This window comes from Bison bison, unplaced genomic scaffold, assembly GCF_000754665.1.
Source record: "Bison bison bison isolate TAMUID 2011002044 unplaced genomic scaffold, Bison_UMD1.0 scf7180017864033, whole genome shotgun sequence".
Lineage (NCBI taxonomy): Eukaryota > Metazoa > Chordata > Mammalia > Artiodactyla > Bovidae > Bison > Bison bison.
Window position 1 is genome coordinate 1,879,843 of NW_011494605.1, and position 15,330 is coordinate 1,895,172.

The 15,330-nt window shown below is 42.4% G+C and overlaps 1 protein-coding gene across 1 annotated transcript in view; it reads right to left on the reverse strand.

Annotated features, from left to right (window-relative positions):
• Positions 1–15,330, reverse strand: part of AGBL4 (ATP/GTP binding protein-like 4) — a 1,466,590-nt gene that overhangs the window by 253,935 nt on the left and 1,197,325 nt on the right. The window lies entirely within an intron of this gene.

The following is a 15,330-nucleotide window of genomic DNA, read 5'->3' on the forward strand; positions in this document are numbered from 1 at the left end:
GGGAGGGAAAAAAAAAAAAAATGCATTGACTAATCATCAGAGTCGCGCTGCATGCTAGATTCGCCGCTTCAACAATCGCGCTACAAACCAAATTGCATGGCAGCAAAACTGCACTGCAAAGGAGAGGAGAGTGTGAGGGAAGAAATGTAGGGCGAGGGGCAAGCTTGTTTGCATTCCTAAGTGTAAACTCGCACTTGCAAGCAAGCAGAATTTTGGAGTACTTCAAATAATTCTAAGCACTCCCCTCAACTCCTTTAGTTCACTTTCTTTTTCTTTTTGGCAGAAACGGCCAGCTCCCCTGTGGGGAGGGTCAGTCATTCCCCCTGTGCTACCAAACTAGTTCTGACCAGAAACTGGGGTTATCTGGGATTTCCAGCTGGACCAGCTGGCTGGGATGGTGGAGAGTTTATCTAGGGCCCCTCTCAGCTGGAAGGAGCAGGGTAGCCTCTCTCCCCTGTAGTCTTCCAGCAGTGAGGTCCCCTCCACAGCATGCGGGTCTCTAAACTGGAACCTGCTGGAATGAGCAGGGAGGGGAGGGTTGTTCTGGGGAAGGCAAACCCAGGGCTAGCTGAGCATTTCTGGGGCACCTCAAGGAGTTCAGGAACGGGACTCTGTGGAACAGCAGTCTTTGCTCTGTCCCCAGTGTCACAGGCAGAAGGGAGCCTGGAGGGGCTTGTGTCCCCCGGAAAAGTATGAACACCATCAGCCTAAAGACGGCTGACTGGGGCTGTTCCTCATAGGAACCTCATCCCATGTTAGAGGGGGACAGCATCCTCACATTGAGGCCTCTGAGGGGGTGGACTTGGTATCCAGTGTGGCTACTTATATTCCCATTGCTTAGCACAACCTTGGCACTTGGTAGGGGCTCAGTGAATTTTGGGTGGAAAATAATAATAATTAAAAATCCACATTCACCCAGCCATCCACTCACACCCATTTATTCAAGCAACCAGTATTCATTGGGTATGCACCACATGCCAGATTCTGGGCTAAGGGCTGGTGGTAGAGAGAGGAAAACACACAGGATAAACACCTGGATCTCTTGCAGTGTTAGACAGTGTACAAGAGCCTGAGTCTTGATTTTGGATTTCTGTGCTGAAATCAGGTTACTATGAATAACCCTCCTCTGTCCTGGAAACACAGTCTGGTCGGAAAGTATTAAGAAAGTATAAGTAATTATGTTACAGTGAGAAAAGTGTTCTCATAGAGGAATGTTGAATGGAGATGGCAGACTGAATTACATATTATATATTTTTAAAAATTCATTTTAATGAACTCAACCTGTAAGAAAAAAGCAAAATAAATGTGCCACAATGTTTCTTAGTAGTCGTGGGTGACTTTGTTTTCCTTTGTGTGTTTATGTTTATATAACTATTTTCCCCAATAAGCAGGTATTACTTTATAATCAGAAAGCATTAAACATTATTTTTTTAAAAAGCACTATGCTCACATTTCAGATTAGCTACATGAATGATTAAGTAGGTAAGCCAAAAACCCCATCAACACGTTCTCCCCAGATCCAACTGAACAGGTCAGATTGACTTCCCTTAAACTGAGCCTCTGATGTACACACAGATAGGACCACATGTTGTATGGATGCCTCTGTTGCCCCACATACTTGTGGAAAAAAGAGGAGCCACTCTGAATTGTTCCAGCAGGTTTACCTTCATGATTATGATTTGTTTGGACTGATCTTGCATGCGTTTTTATTTTAAGAATACATTCCTATGGTGGTCAAGGGGAAGTAATGCGTAGCAAGATTTCTGATTTAAAAGATGAATCATGCAGAGCTGGCCATATTAAATGAAATACCATGAAACTCCAAATTATGTTTGCAAAATAATGTCAAGTAGCACCCTGGCCAACCTCCTAGCCCATCTAGATGAGAGTGACCTCAAAGTACATTACCAGTCTCATCTCTTATCACCTTTCTGGACATTCCAGTACATTTCAGACACATTAAACTATTTGACATCTTCCAAGAGAGCATGTTTTATCAGGATCTCAAGCCTCTGTGCGTTTTCTGCCTTCATCCTGGGGAGTTCTTCCTCCCCAGAGTACATAGTGACCTTACTCTCCCCTGAAGGCCAGTGCACAAGTCTCCTCCTCTGTGAAGCTTCCCCAACCATTCTCTCTCCTCAAGCATAGGCAGTTTCTACTATTTTGTCCATCACATTTTATCTTCCCTCATTAGAATGAGCTCTCTGGAGGTGCGGGGGTGACAAAAAGGCTGGGTAACCTCAGCATCCTAGCGCAGAACTGGGGAGAAACAAAGGCATTAAAGAAAGACACCGCATGAATAACAAACTTCTTGCATGCTTTTGCTGAACATCTGTCCCATCTTTTCAGAGTTGGAGCTGAATCTCAGCTGTCTTTCCCATTCCCAGTAACCAATGTGCCCATCATGATTGCTCTCTTTGTGAGACAGACACATCCACGAACATATTAAGTACCACTGCACCGTCAGGTTCAAACAAATTCTCCACCTAAATCAGTGTAAATAGTTCTCTTAAGGGGGCAGTTTCATTTTCCAAGAATCCAGAAAGAAGAAAAGAACAAATAATTACATGGAAGCCAACAGAGTAAACCTGGACTCAATACGTTTTCTTGCAGGTGCACAGAATGGATTCTAGAGAAGGAATGGCATGAACAGGATGTTCAAAGAGACAGCGTTCAGCAGCCTAAAGGCAACAGAAAGACAAGCAGAGTTTCTGCTTCCTGTATGTATCACATAGTCTTTTAACACAGCTTCTAGGGAACCTACTAAGTGTGTATCCATCCTAGTGAAAACTGGAGTCAGAGTACCTCTTTGATCCAGGGACTGTTGCCCCAGGCTTTACACATACCAGAAACTCAAGATGTTGATGATTCAGTGATTGGCAAACAAAGAGAGTTCAAAAGTACATATTTCAGACTTAAAAGAGGTGGTTAAAAATGTCCTGTTTGACCAAATCATGTTTGAACCTCCTCTTCAGTATCCCTGCTAAACGGTCATCCAAACACTTCTTATATGGTTCTAATGTTAGGAAGTTTACCAGCACCCCTTATCTTTGGGACACTACTGACTGTTAGAAAGGTCTTTCAGACTTACACTGATGCAGAACTTTTCCCCCTGTAGCTGTCATACTAAGTTCACCACCAAGACTCTCATGCCAGCCCATCAGATATGGAAAAACTTGGGATCCTATCTCATTAGGATCTTTGTCTTCTGCCCAGACATCTTCACTTCCTTCACCTGTCTTTCCTCATATGACCCGGTTTCAGTGATGATAATTGTGATATCTACTTTTCTTCCTCCAAAGCTTATGCCAGCCACCAAGTATATATGATTTCAATTAATTTCACACCGAACCTTTGAAGTGGGTATTATGAACCTCATGATAGAGTTAAGAAAACTGGCCGAAGAGTTTGGCTCTGGGGAATCCTGGAAAGCCTGTGGTCATATTTGCATTTTAGACATTTTGGATTAGAAATGGTGTCGCTAAGGATTGGGGGGAAGCAGGACTGGGGAGTGGGAGGCCCACGATGAGGCTGCCTGTCTTCTCTCTGCTCCTTCCCTGACTCCCTCTTCCTACCAGCCAAATGTACTTTGCCTCTCTTCCAAGTTACTTTAATGGAGCAGAAAATGTACACATCTGGGGCAGCTTTGCGACTGTGTCTCCTTGCGCTTTCCTGTCGAGCTTTGCAGAGCCTTGGGTTAATGTCAAGCTCCTTCAGTTTAGCCAGCTGAAGCATGATCAGTGGCAGCAGGGGGACTTATGTTTCATATTACTGCATGGATTCTCAATGTACTTTGCAAAACTATTTTAAGGAGACCTGGGTTCTGTGAGTTTTTAAAGCAACTGGAGCGTGTCTTTTCAACCTCTCTGCTAATGATTGACCACATTTTTTCATGATTTTGCCTTTTTTCCCCCCTGTGATATTTAATTTGACTTTTTAAGTCTTTGCTTTAAAAAAAAAAATTTTTTTTTTAAAATTCTGTCCAGAAAAACAACTTGCTGTGCTATGAGCCCAGGGCCATTGTCTTTTCAGGCTGATTCAAGGAAGGAATGTTGACACATGGCTGGGAGGATCTGGGACTGTTGGGAGGCCCATGCTGGGCATTACCCTGAACTGCTACTATCACCAAAACGGTGGTATAAATGCAGTATATCCGTGTGAACTCCTGATGGTGAAGTCTGGCTGAGTCTGACAGTGGGGTTTTAGGCAGGGGAGGAGAGGGACAGGAGACAGGGGGAAGGAAGGAAAGAGAGGACTTGTATGTTGAGAACAACCTCAAAGGCCAGTGAACACTGCCTGGAGTTAGAGGGAATGCCAACTTGTCATGTAGGTGACAACCTGGAGGGCCAAAGGAATATGGACTTTAGAATCAGACCTTTGCTGTAACTTTGGGCAAGACAGTTTGCCTCCCTCAGTTTCCTTACCCATAAAATGAGGCCAATAATATGTATCTTATGAATGTATTGTGAGAACTGGGACAGGAGTTTTTACTTTTTCTGTGTATCAGAATCACTTGGGGAACATAAAAAATATGCCACTCCCAGGTCCTGTCCCCCAACATCCTATGATACAATTGGTCTGGGGATGGGACCTGGGAAATGTTTTCTTTATTAGTTTCTGGATTATTTTAAAATCAGACCATGTTGAGCATGTCTGAGTTGGAAGATTTTTAGGTAACATGGTAGTCACAAAGAAATTGCTCAGCAAATCCTAGATACTATTTTCAGGGAGAATACACAGGGCTCTGAAATGTTTGTTTGAAAAGTGACACACTCAGATGACCATTATATCTATTACTGTTGGCAAGAATCCCTTAGAAGAAATGGAGTGGCCCTCAGAGTCAACAAAAAGAGTCTGAAATGCAGTACTTGGGTGCAATTTCAAAAATGACAGAATGATCTCAGTTCATTTCCAAGGCAAACCATTCAATATCACAGTAATCCAAGCCTATGTCCCAACCAGTAATGCTGAAGAAGCTGAAGTTGAATGGTTGTGGAAGACCCACAAGACCCTCTAGAACTAACAGTCAAAAAAGATGTCCTTTTCATTATAGGACACTGTAATGCATAAGTAGGAAGTCAAGAGATACCCAGAGTAGCAGGCAAATTTGGCCTTGGAGTACAGAATGAAGCAGGACAAAGGTTAACAGAAATTTGCCAAGAGAATGCACTGGTCATAGAAAATACATTCTTCCAACAACACAAGAGAAGACTCTACACATGGACATCACCAGAAGATCAATACCGAAAACAGATTGATTATATTATTTGCAGCCGAAGATGGCTCAGATCATGAACTCCTTATTGCCAAATTCAGACTGAAATTGAATAAAGTAGGGAAAATCACTAGACCATTCAGGTATGACCTAAATAAAATCCCTTACAATTATACAGTGGAAGTGACAAATAGATTCAATGGATTAGATCTGATAGACAGAGTGCCTGAAGAACTATGAACAGAGGTTTGCAACATTGTACAGGAGGAAGTGATCGAGACCATCCCCAAGAAAAAGAAATGCAAAAAGGCAAAATGTTTGTCTAAGGAGGCCTTACAAATAGCTGAGAAAAGAAGAGAAGCAAAAGGCAAAGGAGAAAAGGAAAAATATACCCATTTGAAGGCAGAGTTCCAAAGAAGAGCAAGGAGAGGTAAGAAAGTCTTCGTCAGTGATCAATGCAAAGAAATTGAGGAAAACAATAGAATGGGAAAGACTAGAGATCTCTTCAAGAAAATTAGAGCTACCAAGGGAACTTTTCATGCAAAGTTGGGCACAATTAAGGACAGAAATTGTATGGACCTAACGGAAGCAGAAGATATTAAGAAGAGGTAGCAAGAATACACAGAAGAACTATACAAAAAAGATCTTCACCACCCGAATAATTACAATGGTATGGTCACTCGCCTAGAGCCAGACATCCTGGAATGTGAAGTCAAGTGGGCCTTAGGAAGCATCACTGTGAACAAAGCTAGTAGAGGTGATGGAATTCCAACTGAGCTAGTTAAAATCCTAAAAGATGATGCTATGAAAGTGTTGCACTCAATATGTCAGCAAAATTTGGAAAACTCGGCAGTGGCCACAGGACTAAAAAAGGGCAGTGTTCATTCCAGTCCCAAAGAAAGACAATGCTAAAGAATGTTCAAACTACTCATTGCACTCATCTCACACGCCAGCAAAGTAATACTCGAAATTCTCTAAGCCAGGATTCAACAGTACATGAACCGTGAACTTCCAGATGTTCAAGCTGGATTTAGAAAAGGCAGAGGAACCAGAGATCAAATTGCCAACATCCACTGGATCATCAAAAAAGCAAGAGAGTTCCAGAAAAACACTTATTTATGCTTTATTGACTATGCCAAAGCTTTGACTGTGTGGATCATAACAGACTATGGAAAATTTTTCAAGAGATGGGAATAGCAGACCACCTGACCTGCCTCCTGAGAATTCTGTATGCAGTTCAAGAAGCAATAGATAGAACTGGACATGGAACAAAAGACTGGTTCCAAATCAGGAAAGGAGTAAGTCAAGGCTGTATATTGTCACCCTGCTCATTTAAATGTATGCAGAGTACATTGTGCAAAATGTTGGGCTGGATGAAGCACAAGCTGGAATCAAGATTGCCAGGAGAAATATCAATAATCTGAGATATGCAGATGGCACCACCCTTATGGTACAAAGCGGAGGAACTAAAGAGCCTCTTGATTAAAGTGAAAGAGAAGAGTGAAAAAGTTGGCTTAAAGCTCAACTTTCAGCAAACTAAGATCATGGCATCTGGTCCCATCACTTCATGGGAAATAGATGGGGGAAACAATGGAAACTGAGACTTTATTTTTGGGGGCTCCAAAATCACTGCAGATAGTGACTGCAGCCATAAAATTATATGATGCTTGCTCCTTGGAAGAAAAGCTATGAGTAACCTAAACCCCATATTAAAAAGCAGAGACATTAGTTTGCTAACAAAGGTCCATCTAGCAAAGCTATGGTTTTTCTAGTAGTCACATATGGATGTGAGAGTTGGACTATAAAGAAATCTGAGCTCAGAAGAATTGATGCTTTTGAACTGTGGTGTTGGAGAAGACTCTTGAGAGTCCCTTGGACTGCAAGGAGATCCAACCAGTCAATCCTAAAGGAAATCAGTCCTGAATATTCACTGGAAAGACTGATGCTGAGGCTGAAGCTCCAATACTTTGGCCACTTGATGTGAAGAACTGACTCACTGGAAAAGACCCTGATGCTGGGAAAGATTGAAGGTGAGAGGAGAAGGGGATGACAGAGGATGAGATGGTTGGATGGCATCACCAACTCAATGGACATGAGTTTGAGTAAGCTCCGGGAGTTGGTGATGAACAGGGAAGTTGGCATGCTGCAGTCCATGGGGTCACAAAGAATCGGACATGACTGAATGACTGAACTGAAGTGAACTGGTGGCTCAGTTGGTAAAGAATCTGCCTGCAATGTGGGAGACCCAGGTGCAATCTCTGGGTGGGGAAGATCACTTGGAGAAGGAAATGTTAACCTAGGCCAGTATTCTTGCCTGGAAGATCCTATGGATAGAGGAGTCTGGCAGGCTACAGTCTATGGGGTTGTAAAGAGTTGGACGTGACTGACAGACTTTGCGCACTCACATCCTTACTAAGTGTGTGGTCATGGACAAATATCTTAATCTCTCCAAGCCTCAGTTTCTTCTTGGAAATATTCATAGAGTTTCTGTGAGAATTAAATGAGATAACCCATATAAAATGTTTGGCACAGTAGCTGACACATAGTGAGTTCTCAATATATGATAGTTGCTATTATTGTTATTATTATTATTGTCACTATCATTATTGTTACTAGAATGCTTATCCCCATGCTGAAAGTAAGATTGAATGCATGCATGCATGCTAAGTCGCTTCAGTAGTGTCCGACTCTGTGCGACCCCATAGACGGCAGCCCACCAGGCTCCTCTGTCCATGGGATTCTCCAGGCAAGAGTACTGGAGTGGGTTGCCATTGCCTTCTCCATAAGATTGAATATAATGAGATAAATTATCCTGATAATTATCTAACGAGCACTCCATAATGCTTCGATCCCAGAGCCATTCTCTTTAAACCAGAGCCTATGGGCACAGGGTTGTAGTCACCAAAGGCGGACCCAGATCTCACAAGTTGAAAAGCTATTGAGGCTATGGGCCTTGCCCAGTCCTGCTGCAGCAAACACTTCCAGGAGAATGTATTTGGATCCATTGATTCATTCTTTCAAACTTACTTTTTGTGTTTTCTTCAAAGAAATAAAAAACATGTATGCATTATATAAAATCTAAAATGCAGAAGTGTTTACAGCAGTCTGAAGCCAGATGTCTTGGCCTGATCAAGCAGGCAACACATTGGTCGAGTTCAACCAATCAGATCTCAGCTACATTTTGATCTCATGTTGGTCACGCTCAGGAGTTGGCTACATGAATGATCTGAACCCAGGCATTTTAGTCTAGGTGTGTATAGTCCGCATTAGCAAAGCAAAGCAAACCAATTCCCAATGGTTGAAGATCAAAAAAAAATTTGTGAATAGAAGAGGGAGAAGAAATGCTGTCACCAAGGAAGAGCATTTGAATTTGTTTTGAAAAAGAAACCAAAAAATTAGCCTACCTGGGAAGAAAGCAACTTGCCTCACCTATGAATTTCAATCAGGGGACTATTAGTTTTAGAAGCCGCCTCTGGTTTCTGTTACTAATTCATTCTGTTACTTTTCAGCTGAAATGTCACTTTCCCAGGAAAGGCTTGCTGGCTTGCTCCTCCCATCCCCCTTCATAGACTAGCTCAGGTCCCTGTTACATATTTCCACTGCCACTTATATTTTTTTTCATGAAGTTTATTATAGTATATATTTATTCTATTATTGTCTGTCTCTGCCACTAGGTCAAAAGCCTCCTGTAGGGAAGAGGTCCTATCTTTCTTTTTCACCAGTGTATCCTAGCACCCAGCCTGGCATAAGGCAGACTCTAAACAAATACTTGTTGAAAGAATGCATATCTGAAACAGACCCTGGAGGAGAGAGAAGCCTGCAAAAATGAGGTGGGAGAGGTGTCCCAAGGGCCTTGTTCTGTCCCTCCGAGTCTTATCTTCCTCTTGAGAGTGTCTGTGTGTTTCTGGGCCCCCACCATGTCTGGCCCCCATAATTTGGCCCCTCAAAACAATAAAAGCCCTCAATTTTCCTTTAGAACCACTGGACAAACTGACATTTTAAAAATGTTTTTCTAAATGTAAAGAAGAAAAAAATGGAAATAATTATAGAAAAATTGTCACACTGACAAGCACACATAGTTATCACACACTGGAACCAACAATAAATATAATAGTATCAAGAACCTCACTGACACAGTCCATGGGCCTCCTGGGACACAAGGTAGTGATTTTTGCCTCATCCTACAAGGCTACACTTCCTTTTTAACCTGCTGTTAGCTAGGTGTCACTGACTCTCAAAGCCCTACTTATGGTGAATACTGGCTCATTCTAGTGTTTTGATGATTCCAACATTATTTGGCAGGTAATAGGGCAACTTTGCTTCAATGGCCACATGCTAGTTCTTGGTTACCATCTCTGCTCATTTTAAGCACCTGTGGCTCAGAATATCTGCCCTTCACAGGTCCACAGAGGGCCAGAGTGCACCCCACATTGTTCTCACTCTTAGACTTTTGTTTGATAACTCTGGACTGCCATTCTGGGTCAGAGGCACACAAGAGAACATTCATTCATGGAACTGAATCTTCTCAGAAGCACAGAAAACCATGAATAACTCTGATTTTCTTAAGAATATATCCTAACCACACCATAAATTCAATACAAAATCTGAAGAATGGTATGAAAACAGAGCTAACAAGTATTGATTTCCATGATAGGATCTATTCAGGCTGCTTTATACATATCACCTTTAATATTTTCAGAATACTCACAAGATTTGATATTTACATTTTTTTTCTAATGAGGAAATTAAGACTTATAGAGGTCACAGCAGTTGCTTATGATCATGTGGAGAACCCCTGAACCTTAGTTTCTTAACCCAGAATCTGGTTTCAAGGACTGTTTTGATATAGGCCTTACCTCAGAGTTTCCTGGGCAACAAGGAACTGAATTGATTGTGGAGTTTCATCCCTACTCCCTTTTTTAAGAGGCTTGAATCCTGACTAGAAATCTGAGAACTAGATCTTAGGGAAAAGTCTAATATCTATCAATCCACGCATCACTAGATTGAGTAGCTAATGATTCTGAGAATATTGATGATGTGATTACCATAACTACATTATCTAAGGTTTCTGAAACCATGGTTACTTACTCCAGAGACCCCAAATTCTTTTTAAAGAACTCTGAGGTTTCTAGCTCAAGCAGATTTCTATATTCTTATAGCCTGTGTTGATAGCCAGGGAAAAACTATTGGGATTACTTGTTACCACAAAGTCTGGAAGGAGCCTCCACTGAGCCAGAACAGAAGACTGGAGAGCTCCAGTTAGAGAAATCTCTGTGAGAAATGTCACCCCACCCCATTCTTACCCTCTGTTACTTGGAGGAATAAGAACAAGAAGAGAAATAACAGCCATGAATTTTTGTGGAATGTTTACTGCCGGGAGCCAGCATGAGGAACTCTGCCCGTGGCAAAGGTCATGAGGAAGGAGGCTTGGCATACGCAAAGGCGGGATCGAGCCTCAGGAATTCCCCTGGAAATTCTCGAGCATCTACCCCCAAAACCAGAGTCTGCCTACTTTACTGCTTTGTGCTCTCACCTACACCTCTGACTTTATGGGGGGCTATCCCCCACCACCATCTCTCTCTCTGAGAAGAGTTAACTTACAGCTTGGCGCCTGACTTTAGAATAATCACCTTTACAGAAAAATAAGTTTTCTGAAGAAAGGGTCATAAAATGTTAACAGGCCTCCTGGCCAGAAGATGATGTAAATCACCTAAACTTTTGCATATGATAAGTTTGCAGGAAGAAAGCCTGGCTTCGATAAGGATCAAGGACTGCTGACCTTGCATGACTCTACCCCTTCCCCCATTATCCTCTATGCACAACTTAAGGTATAAAAACTACTTCAGAAAATAAAGTGCGGGCCTTGCTCACCGAAGCTTGGTCTCCCCATGTCGTTCTTTCTCCCACCTTCTGGCTGAATTCCCATCTGGAGCATGGAGGCTCGCCAAGCCTACTAATTTTGCCTGGGCTTCTAAGATCTGACCCGGGAGGCCTTAGTGTCTCCTCTCTTCGGGAGAATGGGAGGATGCCTGCGGCCTATGTGGGTGGTGCAAACTCCTTGTTTTGGAGTCTTATTGGTTTTCCACGTAAACCAAGTTATTCAGCTTCTTTGCTCCACTGAATTTTTTCACTGAGCTATCCCTATTTAACCACTCTTTATACCTCTAACAATTAAGCTATTGTCTCCTGATCACTGACGCCGTCTCCCCTTCGAATTCCCTGGATCCACTGGGGCTGGACCCCGGCAGTTTACCTCATGCCAGGCTTTACGTTACATTTCTCATTTAATCCTCAAAGCAATCCTGGGTGGCAGGTACTATTATTAATAGTATCAGCCACATTTGAGGGTTGAAGAAACCTAGGTATAGGGATGCTAGCTAACTTTCCCAAGGTCACATAGGAGTATAGGGTGGAGCCAGGGTCCAAACTCAGGCTATCTGACTCTAGAGGCCCAACCACGGATTTGTAGTCCAACTCTGGCTTCATCTGGGTCAGACTCTTGACCCGGTGAGGGTGACCTCTCCCTGGGGAGGTGATAAATCATCCATCCTCAGAGGGTTATCTACTGGTTTTCAAGGGATGGCCAGACCACTCTGATTGGCCCAGGTGAGACCCTAGCAGGCACTATCTCAGAAAACATCCTGGATTTTATTAACATTTTCATCCCATGTTATGGTGGATGGGAATGTACTAGATTCAGTCAGAAGTATAAAGACGGCTTTCTTTTACTTACTCAAAATCAGTTTATTTATTTAGTACCACAATAGGGCCAGCTATTATCCCAACCAAAAAAAAAAAAAAAAAGGTCTTGACCTCTAAGCTTTTCTATTGTAATGGAAAGTGACTCTTCTATACATTTTTGTTGTTGTTGATAGTCTTTTTCATATATTCCTTTAGTTTACTCTATGACACCTACCCTAACAGAACTTAGAACCCTCCTTCATCCACTAATAGAGTCTGGAGGCTCCCTCCACCTTCTTTGAGGCAGGAGTTCACCCACCCCATAGGATTCTTACACTGTATTGAAACTTCTCTTTAGAGATATTTATATCTTTGTTCACCTGGAACAAGAGTTTTTTTTTTTTTTCTCTCTCTCTAACTCAATCAATCAGTCATTTGGTGGGTGAATTTGTGGTGGGTAAACTGTGTGCAGAATATTAGAACCCCACCTCCCCTTCTTTACTATCAGGTACATCTTTATTATTATGGAAAATAAATGGCTAGAATAGAGGAAGAAGAGATTACTCGGTTAAGGGTGATGCTTATTTGTTTTTTCTAAAATATATGATAGGCAAGGGTATATAAGACTCTGGATGAGGTGGCCAGAGAGTTTAACTCAATTGGCAGAAAGAATAAGTACCTGGGCAGGCCCCACCCAACCCTGCTAATGCATACTTCCTTTGCTGGGCCATCAGATAATCTCTGATCACTGAACTCTGCTTTTGGCTCCAGGACCCAGAGCAAAGAGGTGGCCAGCACAGAAGGGGTAATGAGGCAACAGGAAAAGTGAAATATGCACAGGCTTTAGACCCAGAGTTGTGTTCAATTATTGTTCCATTACCTTGAGCAAATCTCTTTCAGGTTTCTCAACTATCAAATAGAATCCTATAAAGCTGTCACAGGGTCCAAAAGACTATGTGTGGAAAGAGACTGGCAGGATCAATGCCTCATGCATAGTAGGTCCCATGAAAACCAGTTGTCTTCTTCATTCTCATCTTCTGAGAGAGTCTCTATTACCTTTTTCTCCCAGGAGGTCACTTGGACTTCCCAGGTGGCGCTAGTGGTAAAGAACTCTCCTGTCAATGCAGGAGAGAAAAGAGATGCAAGGTTTAATCCCTAGGTCGGGAAGATCACCTGGAGAAGGAAGGCCATGGCAGCCCACTCCAGCATTCTTGCCTGGAGAATCCCATGGACAGAGGAGCCTGGCGGGCTACAGCCCATAGGATGGCAAAGAGTCAGACAGGACTGAAACAACTCAGCAGGCACACACCAGGAGTTCACCGGGTAACGGTAGAATGGATCACCAGAAGACAGGTATTTGGGGGTGCAGTATCTTCCCCCCTCTCTCCAGAGACTGGCCAGCATTACTGCAGAGATACCGCTCACCATTCTCTCCTGGCCAACCCTGGGGCAGCGTGCTTTGTTTGAGAAAGCTGGGACCTTAGCAAGATTTGCACTTTTATCTTAAAAAAAGTTTAGGACTTAAGCTGAGTTTGGGGTTTTATTGTCTGCTTTTAAAATTATGTTCAGCTTTTTATATTTAAAATATGCCTTCTAAATTGTGAAACACAGTGTTCTCAATCATAAAGTAGGATGAGTTATGTTATGCTTTTTCCTGTTCCCAGCTCTGGGTTCTCTTTTTGTCTCCTTATATGAATTTTTCTGCAGTGTCCTGACTCATGTCCTAACTTATCTGGGATACTGGCTGTGAAATTCTGGACAATATTCTTAACTCCTGTGAGACTGCCTTATGCATTCATTCATCTACTAATGACTATTTGTTGAGGGCTCATTATATGCCAAAAGCTTTACTTAATATTTGGGAAACAGTGGAAAGCCGGACAGGCTGTTTTCTTTCATAAAATGGGAAACTAAGATTTTAGGATTGAGAAAAGCAAATGAGATAGTATAGGTAAAAGAGAAGAAGAGGCAAAGAAAAAGATTGAAGTTTATTGAGATCTTTGTCCCTGGCAGTGTTAGATGCTTCACATGCAATGCTCATAATCACCTTACAGACCCATCAGCTGAGGATCAGAGAGGAAAAGTTAGGGCCTAAGTTACATCCTGGATTCAAACTCCACTCTGCTCTGTTGCTTCTCATGGTACCTGGCACATTGATTGTCATTTGCTAGGTGTGTTAATTCCCATTACAAGCTCCATGTAGAATCTGGGAGGCTGTACTCCTCTTCTGCTAGCTTCATGACATCTGACAGCACCAACTGTGATCTGGATAGAGTAAGAGGTACTTGAATGAAAGGTCCAAATCCTACCCCCTGGTTCCTTAGGGGGCAAGATGCAAAGAAAGCTTACAAAGGCAGTGGCACAGGGGGACATATGCATGAAGCTTACAAATTTAAATTTGCTGGTGGAACATGCAAACAGTTATTAGTAACTTCAAGTCATCAGGGGAAGGACTCTGTGGTCTTCAGGCATCCAGATTCATCAGCTTGAGGAAATCCAGGACGTGGACTCTTGGCAAGAAAAACATTCCTTTTCCCAAATCAACACATCACTGCTGCTTTGACCTTTAAAGATGAAATGATCAATACTCTATCCCTCTGACTCTTACCATTCCCCAAGTGGAGGCAGATCTCATTTGCACAAACAAAGAGGTACATTTTTCCACTTGAGATGTCCAGTGTCCAAGGAAGAAAGCATCTTCCAGGAAATGTTCACTTAGGGCCTGCACACTTTCAAGAGGCTGAAAGAAGCATAGGAAATGAAATCACCCTGCTTACACTTGGCAAGGGGGCTGCAAAATTGCCCCAAGCTAAACAAGCTGGACCTGTGCACCAGTTTTTCTTCCACCTTTCTGTTTGGACAGGTCACAGCAAGAGGACAAAACAGACTTACCAACATAGGAGCCAGATAAGTACTGTCAACATGGTTTTAATTTTTGAGAAAATACTTATCTTTGGTATTAAAAAAAGGAAGGGCCATGCCAGAGAGTGCTTGTTGCCACTGAGGAAAGTTGGGAGGGTTACCAGAATGAATAGGCAGTCAGGGTGGAAGAAAAGAAGAACTCCTCAAGCAAAGAAAGGGAAAAGAAAAAAATCTTTTCCTTGGCATAAAGAAATTTCATCCTGAAGGTTCTTTTTTTCTTCTTTTCTTGGCAGTGTAATAAACACCTTAAAATAGTGTTATAAGACGGAAACAGATTCTATAGATGCGGGAAACTAAGAATAGTGATATCAGAGAACTTACAGCCCAAACCTCTCATTCTAGAAATGATTAAACTGAAGACAGAAGGACAATGATTTACCCGAAGTCAAAAAGTTTGTCTTTGACCAAATCAGTCCTGGCACCCAGCTTCTGGTGAGCCTTTCCTCTGTTGTATATTGCCATGCTCGCTACTGATCATGTGAGAAAGCCTCCAGAAAAAAAAGGTGATCTTA